At 46.4% G+C, this 14,745-nt stretch overlaps 1 protein-coding gene across 1 annotated transcript in view; it reads left to right on the top strand.

The window, feature by feature from the left end:
• The window catches only part of l1camb (L1 cell adhesion molecule, paralog b), a 252,651-nt gene that overhangs the window by 182,566 nt on the left and 55,340 nt on the right, over positions 1-14,745 (top strand). The window lies entirely within an intron of this gene.

The following is a 14,745-nucleotide window of genomic DNA, read 5'->3' on the forward strand; positions in this document are numbered from 1 at the left end:
TAGTATACCATGTGCCGTGACATTCTTGAATGATTATTTTTACAGCATTTGTACAAACAAACACATGACTGAATATATACTAAAACAGACCCATTTATAATAGACAGGTAACTGAATGTATAAAGATATATTTTATATGTATAGTGCATATTACACATATCTAACATTGTACAGCTAGCTGTGCATTAGACGATTGTACGCACAGATTTAACACAGAGCTAGCTCTGGATTATCCTGCTTATACCAGGATCACTGGACGGCAAGGACAAGTGTAAGTTTGATGTTTGCAGTGCGAAATTAGGTTGGAAGGGTAAAAATAATGATTTGAAGTTCTTACTCTTCTTCTTTGAATATTCTCTCTTCTTTTAAAGTGTTCTCATCAATCGGTGTGGATACTAATATAGTTATTGATTTTCTGGTTGAGTAAACGCTGGTGTGTCTGTCTGCCACTGCTCTCTGGCATGTTTGCCTTGGTTAGATTGCCTTTCTGGGGCATATCAGTTTATTTTCTCCTACCAAATATTGATCAGGCTAAAGCGTTTTCTTACATTGTTGTGTAGACAGGGTAGAAAAAGAGGTGCTGTTTATGGCTGACCGTTCTGTCAGTGCTTTTTGTTCTTTTGCTGTTCCCTCACTGTGTCAGCTATTTCCCACATAGCAACATTGTGATGGTCCACAGATCCGGCACACATCTGGCACACGTGGAAAGATGATCTGGCCCACATGCAGCGTGGAATGACGGACCTTGGGTGGCTCACTCCTGTTTGCCAGATCTGGGCCACAAGCAGGCCATAGCAAGAACAAAGAAAATAAACCAGAACTGGGCCTTATCTGAGCCACAAAATCTCTGTATATTAAATATGGATTCATCTCAGCCTTAAAGGGATGGTTGATTGCGATTTCACTTTTTTCATTTTAAATAGTGTGTAATGTTGCTGTTGGTGCATGAACAGTATCTGCAAAGTTGCTGCGCTGAAAGTTCAACGTAAGCAGAGATATCGTCTTTTAAAAATCAGGAAGTTTAATGCCTACAAAAACGACTCGAATGGGACTACAACGATACTTCCTGGGTTTTATACGTAACTAACCCATACATTTACATCAACCCTCCCTCCGGAATATGCAAAAAAGGGGGCATGGCCATATTTCTGCGGCTTTGTCGAAGAGGAAGAATTATAGTGGAGAGCAGTAGCCATGCCGTCGAAAGTGTATTATTTTCACCCAGCTGTCAGGTCTTCTGTGTTCGGGCGCTGTAGTTCGTCAACAATGGCTACAATTTATGTTTGATTATGTTCCAGAAAATTACAATCGTAATTTAGCTCTCTGTGCTGCGCATTTTACGGAAGACAGCTTCCAAAATCTCCACAAATTCAATGCCGGATTCAAGAACAAACTTTTACTAAAGCATGAAGCAGTTCCAACTTGAAAACGTACTCGGTTACTATTGTAACCTCGGTTCTCTCTAGAGAGGGAACAAGTACTGCGTAATATCTTACGCTATGGGGAAAACCTCTTTTCCACGAGATATTGAAGCCAAAAATTATCCTTTAATTTTGATTAATGTAAAACGCTGTGCGGCAGCGTGCAGACATAGGCAAGACGGCTCGCGCGCCTATTGGCTGCCCTGCGGCAACAGCAGCAAGCCTATCGAGAGAGGCCCTGCGTGACGTGACATCCAATGTGGGTGCTTCGCGCCCATTTCGTCGCGTCCCGGCGGAATAGGCGTGGCCTTGGCCTATAAATACGCTCGACAGGCTGATACAAACTGGTTTTCATCGCTGAAGCGAACCAGCGCTGTTGTATGCACGGTAAGATACGCAGTACTCGTTCCCTCTCTAGAGAGAACCGAGGTTACGTTAGTAACCGAGTACGTTCTCTTACGAGAGTATCTCTCGTATTGCGTAATATCTTACGCTATGGGGAAAACAATGTAAGACGCCGTGCGTACTGGGATCCGACACCAAAGTCCCAAGGGCAGTAGCCCGGGGCTCATATAGTGCATAATCACCGTAGACTCACAGAGAGTCGGAGAAGAGAGGCTACCAGCATCATTCCCCATGAAATAGCATCCCATAGGAGCTAGTTATGTCAACAGTATATCCCGCAGACAGGGTGAACGCGTTCCTAGCCTGCGTGATCGTGTTTAACACTCCCTCCGGGAGGTTAGCGGGTACCCGTTGATGGCCCACACATGTAGGGACCATAACTCCGGGCGAGGATGCCAAATCGAGCCCTTTGCCTGAGAGAGGAGGTCTCTCCTCACCGGTATCGGCCACGGGGCAGTTCTGGTCAGCTGCATCAGGACTGGGAACCAGGTTTGGTTCGTCCATAGCGGAGCCACGAGCAGCACTGGGCATCCATTTTCCCTGAATCGTTCCAGCACTTGAGGCAGGAGCGAGACGGGGGGAAAAGCATAGAGTGGGCGTCGGGGCCATACGTGGGCCAGCGCATCCCTGCTCTTGGAGAAAAAGTTCGGACAGTGAGCGTTTTCCTGGGACGCGAACAGGTCCACCTGCGCTCTGCCGAATGTCTCCCACAGCAGTTGGATCGCCTGCGGGTGCAGCGACCATTCCCCTGCTGGGACATTGTTTCTGGACAGTCTGTCTGGTCCCAGATTCAGGTGACCAGGCACATGCGCTGCTTTCAGTGAAAGCAGGTTGTGCTGAGCCCAGTCCAGGAGGCGTTTCGTCAGCCTGTAAAGGCTTCGGGACCTGACGCCGCCCTGGTGATTTATGTACGCCACCACTGACATGTTGTCCGACCGGACTAAGACGTGGCGGCCTTTTATCTGGGGACAAAAGCAACTTAGCGCGTTGTCTACTGCCAGCATTTCTAGACAGTTTATGTGTAGGAGCTTCTCCCATTCTGAACACTGGCCAAAGAACGGTCTGCCCTCGAGAAGCGCTCCTCATCCCGAGGTGGAGGCGTCCGTGGACAGCACCATCACACTCGAGGGAGTCCCCAGACTCACGCCTGACTGGTACCAGTCGGCTTTTTTCCAAGGTTTCAGAGCCGAGACGCATTTCCTGTCGACCCTGAGGCGAAACAGACCAGCGGCCCAAGCCCCGGGCGGAACTCGTGCTTTCAGCCATAACTGCAGTGGGCGCATGCGAAGCAGGCCCAGCTGAAGTACTGAGGATGCTGAGGCCATGAGGCCCAGCATTTTCTGAAACCGTTTGAGCGGGACTATAGAGCCGCGGCGGAAGGATTTCATGGCGCGCTGAATGTTCAGTCCTCGCTCCGGCGACAGACGTGCTGTCATAGACAGCAAGTCCATCACTGTTCCCAGAAAAGAGATTTTCTGGCTGGGAGACAGCGAACTCTTCGCCCAATTGACTGTGAGACCCAAATTCTCGAGATGCTCGAGTAATGCAGTCTTGTGTTCTATGAGCTCTGATCATGATCGAGCTAGAATCAACCAGTCGTCCAAGTAGTTCAAAATTCGCATGCCCTGAAGTCTCAGGGGTGCGAGAGCCGCGTCCATGCACTTCGTGAATATACGGGGTGCTGGGGACAGGCCGAACGGTAGGACTGTGTATTGATATGCCTGGCCCTCGAAGGCGAATCTCAAGAATCGCCTGTGACGTGACGCAATCTGTATTTGGAAATAGGCGTCTTTCAGATCTATTGACATGAACCAGTCTCCCTGGCGCAAGTGTGCGAGGATTTTGCTGGTTGTCAGCATTTTGAACTTGCGTTTCAGAAGCGCTTTGTTCAATTGTCGCAGATCTAGAATGGGTCTGAGACCCCCGTCTTTTTTCGGTACCAGAAAATATCTGCTGTATACACCCCCTTCGCTCTGAGCCTGAGATAAAGGTTCTATGGCCCCTTTGCTCAGTAGTTTCGCTATTTCGGTTCGAAGTAGATGAGATACTTCGTTGTCCACCGTGGTTTCGACACGCGCCGTGCAACGGCGGGGACGTCGAGTCGAACTGTAGCAAATAGCCTGTCTTTATAGTGTTCAACACCCCTTCTGATACCCCGGGAAGCATTGCCCATGCATTCGCTTGGATAGCTAGAGGCAGAATGATATCCGGGCTCTGGCCGCGGCACAGTGGCGGCTGCAGAGCTTCGGTGTGCTGACACATGAACACTGTGTTTAAAGTGTGCGAGGCGGGGGGCGCGCCGATCACGGCGGGCAGCCTGTTCGCACTCGCTTTCTCTATGACAAATTGTGGAGAGAGAACGAGCGGGACAAACCCCGTAGGGTTCAGCATGTCTGTGAGTGAATGTGGGCGCGGGACAGCGGGCACATTTACTGCACTGAAAACACCGTCGGCTTGCGCTGACTGAATATGTGTTGGTTTCGTTTTTACAGAAACCGTGGGACACGCACTGTGTAGTGTTTGTGGGCACTGTGTCGTGGGCACATTCACTACGTTTGCACAATCGACATGAGTCGATTTTATTTGTGCTAGCCCTGAACTGTGGCGGGCTGTGTCTGCGTGTGGGAATGGGCACTGTGACGTGGGCATTCTTACAACACTCATAACACCATCGGCTATGGCCGGGACACCAGAAAATACACTCTTTATTGGATTTATCTGGGTCGCCGTAAAAATGGCGTTAATGTGCAGGCAAGCGGGCTGTGGTACCGGCTTGTTTACTGCGAAATACACTGGAACAGTCACATTGTTTGGAACTGAACGAGCGAGAGGTTTCGGTGGAGTCTGGCCGCGGCGAGACTTAAACACCGTGGGTCTTAGCTGACTGTATGTGTGTTGGTTTCGTTTTACAGAAAACGTGGCACATGCAGTGTGTAGTGTTTGTGGGCATTGGGTTGTGGGCACATTCACTACATTTAATGAACAATTGACATGAGTCGATTTCATATGTGCATGCCCTGCACTGTGGCGGGCTGTGTTTGTGTGTAGAAATGAACACTGGGCTGTGGGCATTTTTATTACACTCATAACACCATCGGCTGTGGCCGGAATACCAGAAAATACATTGCTTATATGATTTTTCTGGGTCGCCGTGGAAACGGCATTTGTGTGCAGGCAAGCGGGCCATGGTACCGGCTTGTTTACTGCAAAATACACTGGAACAGTCACATTTTCTTGGAACTGAACGAGCGAAAAGTATCAGTGCAACTCTGGCCGCGGCGAGACTAAATTTTATCTGCTGCGAGAGCTGGGATCGAACACGTGTCTCCCGTGCGATGGCTGTAGGTTTCGCCACTGAGCCACAGGGGGAGACAACAAAAGCTTAAAATAGCTCGACCACATAATAGAGCGTCATCACAGTTTTGTGTGTGTTGGCGTTTGTTTGCAGGCGTGCGTGTTATACATCAGGCTCATTGCTGCAATATTGACATTTACAGCCGCTCAAACTAAGAGGAGCTGAGAAATGTTTGAGAAATGGAGATTGGTCCGACCTCGGCGGGACTAAAAATACACTCTTTCCTCATTTCGCCGGTGACGCATGCCCACGGGGGGCGGGGTAGCTTTCTTATAACGTAAAGAAAGCTAGCCGCGGTTTTGATGCTGGCCCGTTTCCCTGACGACTCGCGGGCAGAAGGGGGAGATCCACAGAGCTCGCCCAATCCTCACTGTCCAACGCGGGGATATAGCAGCTGGCCTCCTCTACAGATGCAGCTATCTCGTCGTCATTAATGGCGGAAGCGGCGGCGCGCGGCGGCCGTTGTCCGTCAGTGAGCGACTCGATTGAAGCTGGTGAAGCTGGCGGGCGAACCGGCGAGCTTTCACGGCTGGAGAAGGATCGGGGACCCGCTGAGTACGGCGCTTTGCGGCGCGGCACTACAGCGGGCGGGAGTCTCACTCACCATGGCAATAGCTGGCCTCCTCTACCGATGCAGCTATCTTGTCGTCACTAATGGCGGATGCGGCGGCGCGCGGCGGCCGCTGTCCGTCAGTGAGCGACTCGATTGAAGCTGGTGAAGCTGGCGGGCGAACCGGCGAGCTTTCACGGGCTGGAGAAGGCTCGAGGACCCGCTGAATACGGCGCTTTGCGGCGCGGCACTACAGCGGGCGGGAGTGCAGACTCGGAGAAAAAATGCCAGGCAAGTCCTCAGAGTCACCATGGCAATACTTCCACAGGAACGAAGCGTCTTCAAAAAGACGCTGCTCTTTTAGATAAAGAGAGAGAGAGAGAGAGTGTGAGTCGCGACGGCGAACACACACTCTAGCAGTGAAAAAGGATATTAACGCCGGAAAGCGTAGCAGGTACGGCGGCTGAAGGCGGCGAGGTGAAGGCCAGTGGCTTCAGGCTCGAAGGCTCGTCCCGCAGAAGGCTTACTATCAGACGGCGCGGCTTCTCTGATCCAGCGATGCAATAGTGCTTCGCTGAAGAGATGAAAATCAGTTTGTATCAGCCTGTCGAGCGTATTTATAGGCCAAGGCCACGCCTATTCTGGCGGGACGCGACGAAATGGGCGCGAAGCACCCCCATTGGATGTCACGTCACGCAGGGCCTCTCTCGATAGGCTTGCTGCTGTTGCCGCAGGGCAGCCAATAGGCGCGCGAGCCGTCTTGCCTATGTCTGCACGCTGCCGCACAGCGTTTTACATTAATCAAAATTAAAGGATAATTTTTGGCTTCAATATCTCGTGGAAAAGAGGTTTTCCCCATAGCGTAAGATATTACGCAGTACGAGAGATACTCTCGTAAGAGAACCAGAGGCAGCAGTTGTTGGGCCACAACCTGTAAGTAAGACTTAATAATTTTAAATGTATTTGCATGCATAATTTCAGACGTAATGTTTTAATTTTATCAAGGACGTAAACAAATGCCAGCGCTGGCTTTAGTAGCCACTTAGTTATGCTTTTTCTTGTGTCTATGACAAACGCGTACAAACATTTTGGACCCTGAATTTGTAATTATGTACTAATTTTGTAAATGTATTTTCCGTGCTTTGACAATTTTTCGATTTGATCAAGAACGTAAACCAATGCCAACGCTGTTTGTTTATAGTAGCCAGTTAGTTCCATGCTATTTTGTGTGTAAACTAAGTTTTGTAAATAGATAAACGGTTGTTCATTATATCGATAAAACAATAACTTTAAAAAACGGTATTACTCAGTCATTTATTCAGTTATATTAAATATTTAATCAGGAGAATCTCAAAAGCTAACAAGCAGCAGTAGCATTTTCAAGTAACAGCGTATCGAAATTCTTATATAATAATAGTAGAATAGAATAATAATAATACAAAAATGTACCATTCAGAAACGTTTTGTAAGAGCCGTGTTTGGGGAGGTTCTGCTTGACTCTCTTCATTGCCGCTTTCTGGGTCTGATTCTGATTCTGGCACAAACTGATACGCAGTATTGACACCATTATTTACATTTGACCGGAGCACATGCAACTTTCGCCCGTAAAGGTAATGGGCGTGAAGTTTCCGGACAACGTGCGCTACGCAGTTTAGCCAATTACAACACACCGGCCCAACTAACTAATCTGAGCCCATTGCCTGTTTCTGAAGGAGTGGTTTCATAGAATCAGGAAGTCAACCGGTCGTTCAAATGACAGAGAAGAAAGCGGCTTACAATAAAGGTGAAAAAAGGTAAAAAATGTATGAAAAATAAGGCTTTAAAAAAAAACATGAAGACGTTATATTGCACCCCATGAACACAATCATGCAAAGAAAAAAAGCGGGAAACCACCCCTTTAAGAGCCCAACTAATGGAAACACTAATCACCGTTATGGTGACTTCAAATGAAACAGTTAAACCTCTGTTAATTCTCAATAAGAACTTTTGTAGACGTCTGACAGAAATAAAGTCAGTCTAGTTGTTTAATCCTCCTCTGCTGAGATCTTCAGAGATTTAATGTCTTATTTTATCTTCAGTTGATTTCATCTAAGGATGTGACTGGAAGTCAGTTGTAGTAGTTATATTTGTGTTTCTGCTTGTCTCTTTCTCTGTTCTCCTCTTTTCTTCAGTTATTCTGCTTGTTAACAGGCTTATTAAAGGGGTGGTTTACTGCTTTTTTTCTTTGCATGATTGTGTTTATGGGGTGCAATATAACATGTCTTCGTTTTTTTTTTTAAAGCCTTATTTTTCATAAATTTCACCTTTATTGTAAGTCGCTTTCTCCTCTGTCATTTGTACGACCGGTTGACTTCCTGATTCAATGAAACCACTCCCTCAGAAACAGGCAATGGGATCAGATTGGTTAGTTGGGCCGGTGTGTTGCAAGTGGCTAAACTGCGTAGCGCAAGTTGTCCGGAAACGTCTCGGGTTTACGACTGTAACCCTCTTTCCCTGAGAAGGGAACTAGACGCTGCGTCAAATTTCGACACATTGGGGAACGCCTCCAGCGTGACGCGTCTGAAGCCTGTCTGGAACTAGTCCAATCTTGATTGGTGTTGCGTCATGACGTCACTCGTGATGTCGCATGTGACGGTGAGCGGAAGCTATAAAAGGGAACCGGATCATAACTATGTCAGCTTTTGATTGGTCGAAGCAAGTCGCTCTCAGGAGCGCTAGAAGTGAAGCCGAGGGACGTAGCATCTCGTTCCCTTCTTAGGGATACAATCGTAACCCGAGACGTTCCCTTTCGAGGGAACTCGCGCTGCGTCGAGAATCGACACATTGGGGAACAAAATACCCATTGCGCCACAGGTCTAGGGTGGAGAAAGGCCTTTACTTTGCTGGGAGCGAACTCGAGGCAAAAAGGAGCAACCGATAAAGCCTGCAGGCCCACAACTCTCTTGAGGGTACGTAATGGCTAGCAGGAAGGCTACTTTTAAAGGACATAAACTTCTCAGACACCTCATCCAATGGTTCGAAGGGTGCCAGGGATAACCCTTCAAGGACAACTGTCAGGTCCCAAGTGGGAACTCTGGACTGGATGACAGGCCTCATCCTCCTAGCTCCACAAAGAAAACGTACGATTAGTGGGTGTCTCCCCAAGGTGCCCACCCCTAGAGGCGTGTGGAAGGCAGCTATGGCCGCCACTTAGACCTTAAGCGTGGACGGGGAGAGACCGTTAGATAAACAACTCTGGAGGAACTCCAGCACTGAAGCCACTGGGCAGTTAACTGGGTCCAACTGAAGTTCTCTGCACCATAAGTTAAACACATTCAATTCAATTCAATTCAATTCAGATTTATTTGTATAGCGCTTTTCACAATACATACTGTTTCAAAGCAGCTTTACAGAAAGTGCATTTCAGAAATGTACATAGAAAAATACAGTTAGTTAATCATGTATTAATTTAGGGCATAACATATCGCCGGTGATGAGTCGTCTCTTCACAGGCGTCGAGTCGTCTATTCACAGGCGTTTAGTCATCTCATCGCAGGTGTTGGGGCATCTGAAGTCTCCATGAGAGGCTGGATACAAACTGGAGCTGACGAACGCTATTTACCTCGGGAATAGCGTCCCGAGATAACATCAGAAGAGCAGATTGGAGATAATTAGCATAGCTGCTGTTCATAAAATTAATGCATTCGATCTGATTCAACAGTGGTATAAAAGGTAAGCATTATGTGAATGCTTGGCTAAATAGATGCGTCTTTAATCTAGTTTTAAACTGGGACAGCGAGTCTGAGCCTCAAACAATATCAGGAAGACTATTCCAGAGTTTAGGAGCTAAATGCGAGAACGCCCACCCTCCTTTAGTGGACTTAGATATCCTAGGAATGACCAGAAGCCTCGAATTTAGTGATCTTAAAGAACGCAATGGATTGTAGGGCGATAGAAGGTCCATTAAATACACATGAGCTAAACCATTTAGGGCTTTATAGGTCAGTAGTAGTACTTTGTAATTGATACGGAACTTAATAGGTAACCAGTGTAGAGATGATGAAATTGGTGTTATACATTCCATTTTAATTCATAAAGTTTCCCCGTGGAGGAGGCTCTAGAGTTTAAAATGGTCTCAACAACCTCAGTTGAGAGACCAATATTTACGAGCTGATCCCCCTCAGGGGCCAGACCCATAGCTTCCATAGTTCCGGCCAGGGGTGAAATATTGTGCCCCTGGCCTGAGAAAGAAGGTCTATCCTGATCGGAATTTGCCACGAAGGGCCTGCTAGGAGGACCATGATGTCCGAGAACCATACTCGGGCGGCCCAGTACGGAGCTACTAGGAGTAAGCTGATCCCGTACTGCCGGACCCTCTCTAGAACCCCTGGGAGCAGAGCAATCGGGGGAAATGCATTCAGACGTAGCCACGTCTGAACCATGGCATCCAGCCCCAGGGGAGCTGGAATGCTAGAGAGAGAACCAGAGTGGACAGTGAGTGTTCTCTTGAGAGGCAAATAGGTCCACTTCCGCCTGTCCAAACTCCTTCCATATTAACAATTAACATTGCTGTCCCCAGGGATAAACATCGCTCTGACTGAGAGAAGTTTGCCCTGGGACCACAGGAGGACCCGATGTGCCAATCTGCATAGAGGGCGCGATCTCAGGCCCCACTGACGATTTATATAAGAGACCACCGACATATTGTCTGTCCGTACTAGAACATGATGGCCTATGAGGTCCGGAACGAAGTGTTTGAGAGCCAAAATCTTAGCCAGCATCTCCAGGCAGTTGATGTGCCAAGAGAGATGGTGGTCCTTCCAGAGACCCCTGGTGTAGCAGCCTTTCATAACCGCACCCCAACCTGTGAGAGAAGCATCCGTAGTCACAATCTTTCTTTGTCACGGTGCTCCCAACACAGGACCTAGGGACAGGAACCAAGGTTTCTTCCACATTACCAAAGAACGAAGGCATATGTGCGTTACTTTGGTAGTGCGAAATGGGTTTCCCCTCGGGGAAAACCCTCTGGTCCAGAGCCACCACTGTAGGGCTCTCATGTGCAGCAGGCCAATAGGAATAACGTTGGACGGTGCTGCCAGGAGACCCAGCACTCTTTGAAAGTGTTTGACCCTGATGGTTTGGCCTAGCCTGAAGCTCGAAACTGTAGTCAAGATGGTATTTATACGATCGGGAGACAGCTGTGCCCACATCGTGATTGAGTCCCAAAGTACCCCCAGAAAAGTAGTCTTTTGTAGAGGAACCAATGAACTCTTCTTAGCATTGAGTCTTAGTCCCAAGCACCTTAGATGATCCAGAACAACATCTCGATGTTGAACCGCCATCTCCTCTGACTGTGCCAGGATAAGCCAGTCGTCGATATAATTGAGGATGCGAATGCCTTGAAGTCTCAACAGAGCAAGGGCAGCATCCATGCATTTCGTGAAGGTGCGAGGTGACATTGCTAGGCCGAAAGGAAGAACCCTGTATTGATAAGCCTTTCCCCCGAAAGCAAACCTTAGGAACTTCCTGTGCTGTGGAAGGATGGATATGTGGAAGTAAGCATCTTTTAGATCTATCGTGACAAACCAGTCCTCGGACCTGATCTGACTCACGATAATAGGTATCGTTAACATTTTGAACCTGTATCTCCTCAGAGACCGGTTTAATACCCTGAGATCTATAATGGGACGTAATCCCCAATCCTTCTTGAGAACTATGAAGTACCAGTTGTAGAACCCGGCTTCTCGCTCTTGGGGAGGAACATACTCTATGGCCTCCTTCGCTAAGAGGGACTGAACTTCCTGTTCCATAACCAGACCCTGCTCGGGGCTGACCAGTGTGTTTACAACCCCGCTGAACCTGTGCGAGCGATATTCGAACTGAATTCATGTATGATAGCCCATCTCTCTCGACCCCATTATAGAAGAATATATATTTACATTGGGGCTGGAAAGTCGAGAAGAGAAGGGCCTATCCCACGATCTCGACACCTCGGTGTGGAGCTTGTTAAAAAATTGGAGGCTCCGGCGCGAAGGCTGTGACCGGGCTTGCAGGAAGCGCTCATCAAGCTTGCTTTTTACTGTCGCTTCCTGCTTTCTGGTCACCAACTGATATTTCATTTGGCCACAGCCCTAGTCACAACCTCCAACAGCTCCTCAGATGCAGGAGAATGTGGTGGCAGATCTTCACATGCTCCTACATCGATGATCAAATTATCCACCTCCTCGGAGGCAGATAATTCGAGCATCGGGTCCTCTTCACGAGCGGAAGAAGCCGCTGGGCGGGCTTCTGAACCGGGAGCGGGACCACGGGAACTGGTCGATGAATGCTGAGAAAGGGCCGAAGCCGTCTCAACATCCAACGCCAGATCCCTCTGCGATCCCCATGAATGCAAGCGCCGCGTTGCCTCGGCAGGCGCGGGACCTGATCCACGGGGAGCGCGTGCCTGGCCTGCCTCATCGAACAGGCTCAGGCGGGAGTGGAGCGTTATAAGGGGCATTAGATCACAGTTAGCACAGACAGCGCCCTCAAGCGCTGCCCGTGCATTCTCCACTCCCAGACAAACAACACAGAGCGCGTGTGTGTCACCCTCGCTCAAAAAACGTGGATTAGGGGACGCACAATGCCTGAACTGCTTCTCTTTTCTCTCTGCCATAATCAATATATATAAATATAGGGAAGGATATAGGGAAGGGATAACGACAATACAACACCAAATAAGACAAACAGTCACACAGAGCGCCTCGCTGAAGAACAGAAAGCTGACATTGTTATGATCCGGTTCCCTTTTATAGCTTCCGCTCACCGTCACATGTGACGTCACGTCACATGACGCAACACCAATCAAGATTGGACTAGTTTCATACAGGCTTCAGACACGTCACGCTGGAGGCGTTCCCCAATGTGTCGATTCTCGAAGCAGCGTGAGCTCCCTCAAAAGGGAACTTTACGCCCATTACCTTTACGGGCGAAAGTTTCATTTAATCCGTTCAAATGTAAATAATGGGGTCAATACTGCCGTATCAGTCTGAGCCAGAATCAGAACCAGAACCTCCCCAAACACGGCTCTTACAAAACGTTTCTGAATGGTAAATTTTTGTATTATTATTATTCTATTCTACTATTATTATATAAGAATTTCGATACGCTGTAACTTGAAAATGCTACTGCTGCTTGTTAGCTTTTGAGATATGTTTTTCTCCTGATTAAATATTTAATATAACTGACTAAATGACTGAGTAATACCGTTTTTTAAAGTTATTGTTTTATCGATATAAGGAACAACCGTTTATCTATTTACAAAACTTAGTTTACACACAAAACAGCATGGAACTAACTGGCTACTATAAACAAACAGCGTTGGCATTGGTTTACGTTCTTGATCAAATCGAAAAATTACGTCATAAAGTATGGGAAATACATTTACAAAATTAGTACATAATTACAAATTCAGGTCCAAAATGTTTGTACGCGTTTGTCATAGACACACAAAATAGCATAACTAAGTGGCTACTAAAGCCAGCGCTGGCATTTGTTTACGTCCTTGATAAAATTAAAACATTACGTCTGAAATTATACATGCAAATACATTTAAAATTATTAAGTCTTACTTACAGGTTGTGGCCCAACAACTGCTGCCTCTGGTTTTAAAGTTGGAACTGCTTCATGCTTTAGTAACAGTTTGTTGTTGAATCCGGCATTGAATTTTTTGAGGATTTTGGAAGCTGTCTACCGTAAAATGCGCAGAACAGAGAGCTAAATTACGATTGTAATTTTCTGGAACATAATCAAACATAAATTGTAGCCATTGTTGACGAACCACAGTGTCCGTAGAAAGCCCGAACACAGAAGACCTGACAGCTGGGTGAAAATAACACTTTCGACGACATGGTTACTGCTCTCCACTATAACTCTTCCTCTTCCCTAAAATGCCCTCTTTTTTGCATATTCCGGAGGGAGGGTTGATGTAAATGTATGGGTTAGTTACGTATAAAACCCGGGAAGTATCTCGTTGTAGTCCCATTCGAGTCGTTTTTGTAGGTATTAAACTTTGCAGATACTGTTCATGCCCTACCAGCATCATTACACACTATTTAAAATGAAAAATTGAAATCGCAATCAACCACCCCTTTAACTTTTATTTTATCTTTTGTCTTTTTGGTTGCTGTGACAGTGTGTTTGTCAAACACATTTGCAGCAGCAGAGAAAGTTAAAGTGAAATAAGACCAGATGATGATGGTTACTTGTTCATGGTTTTAAAATCATCATGAAATTGAGCGAATCACAATTTTATTTTTCTTTAACAATTATGTTGTTCCATTTAATACATTCATTTTACAAACCCTGTGTTACAAATGTTACAACAAAAACAACCGCAAAAAATAAAAGCAAATATTTAGATTTATACAAAATGATAGGACAATTCAGCAGCTTAATTTATTCATTTTGCAATGCATGCTGGAAGTTTTGTACTATGCTGGTACCCAGCATGCATTGCAGCAAGGTACTTTTGATTGTCACCATTTTTGAGATTCATGTGCTGATAGTTGATGTCTATGTGTGTCATCATTTAAATGAATACATGAGTCAGTTGTATACTATATGCACTGTAAGTATAGTATTGTACTGAATATTGTATAGTATTGTTTTTCTGTATATTTAGCACTTGCATAATTTACAAAGAAAATTATCCAACTGCAAAAGCTAAGAAGGTTCCAGTAGAAAACGCTAACTGAAAAGCATGTTACAGTAAAGTACACTCAGAAGAGTTGTGCAACTTCAAAAGCAAGGTCAGTGAGAGAGATTAGCTGTGTTTCCACTGTTAGGTCAGTGCGAGCCAAGGCTTTGATTGGGCCGTGCCGGGTTTTCCTCATCTATTATCTTTTCAGAGAAGAGGTTTTGATAAAAGGAATGAATATATGAAATCATATATTTTGTTTCAGTTATAGAATCATTATCTTGATTTTTTAATTAATCTATAACCAATCTTGACCGGAGTACCTTTTTAAAAAAAAATAACAAGTACACTTCTCATG

The sequence above is a fragment of the Siphateles boraxobius genome, unplaced genomic scaffold (genome assembly GCF_051911475.1).
Source record: "Siphateles boraxobius isolate OS27281-9 unplaced genomic scaffold, OSU_SipBor_1 99, whole genome shotgun sequence".
Lineage (NCBI taxonomy): Eukaryota > Metazoa > Chordata > Actinopteri > Cypriniformes > Leuciscidae > Siphateles > Siphateles boraxobius.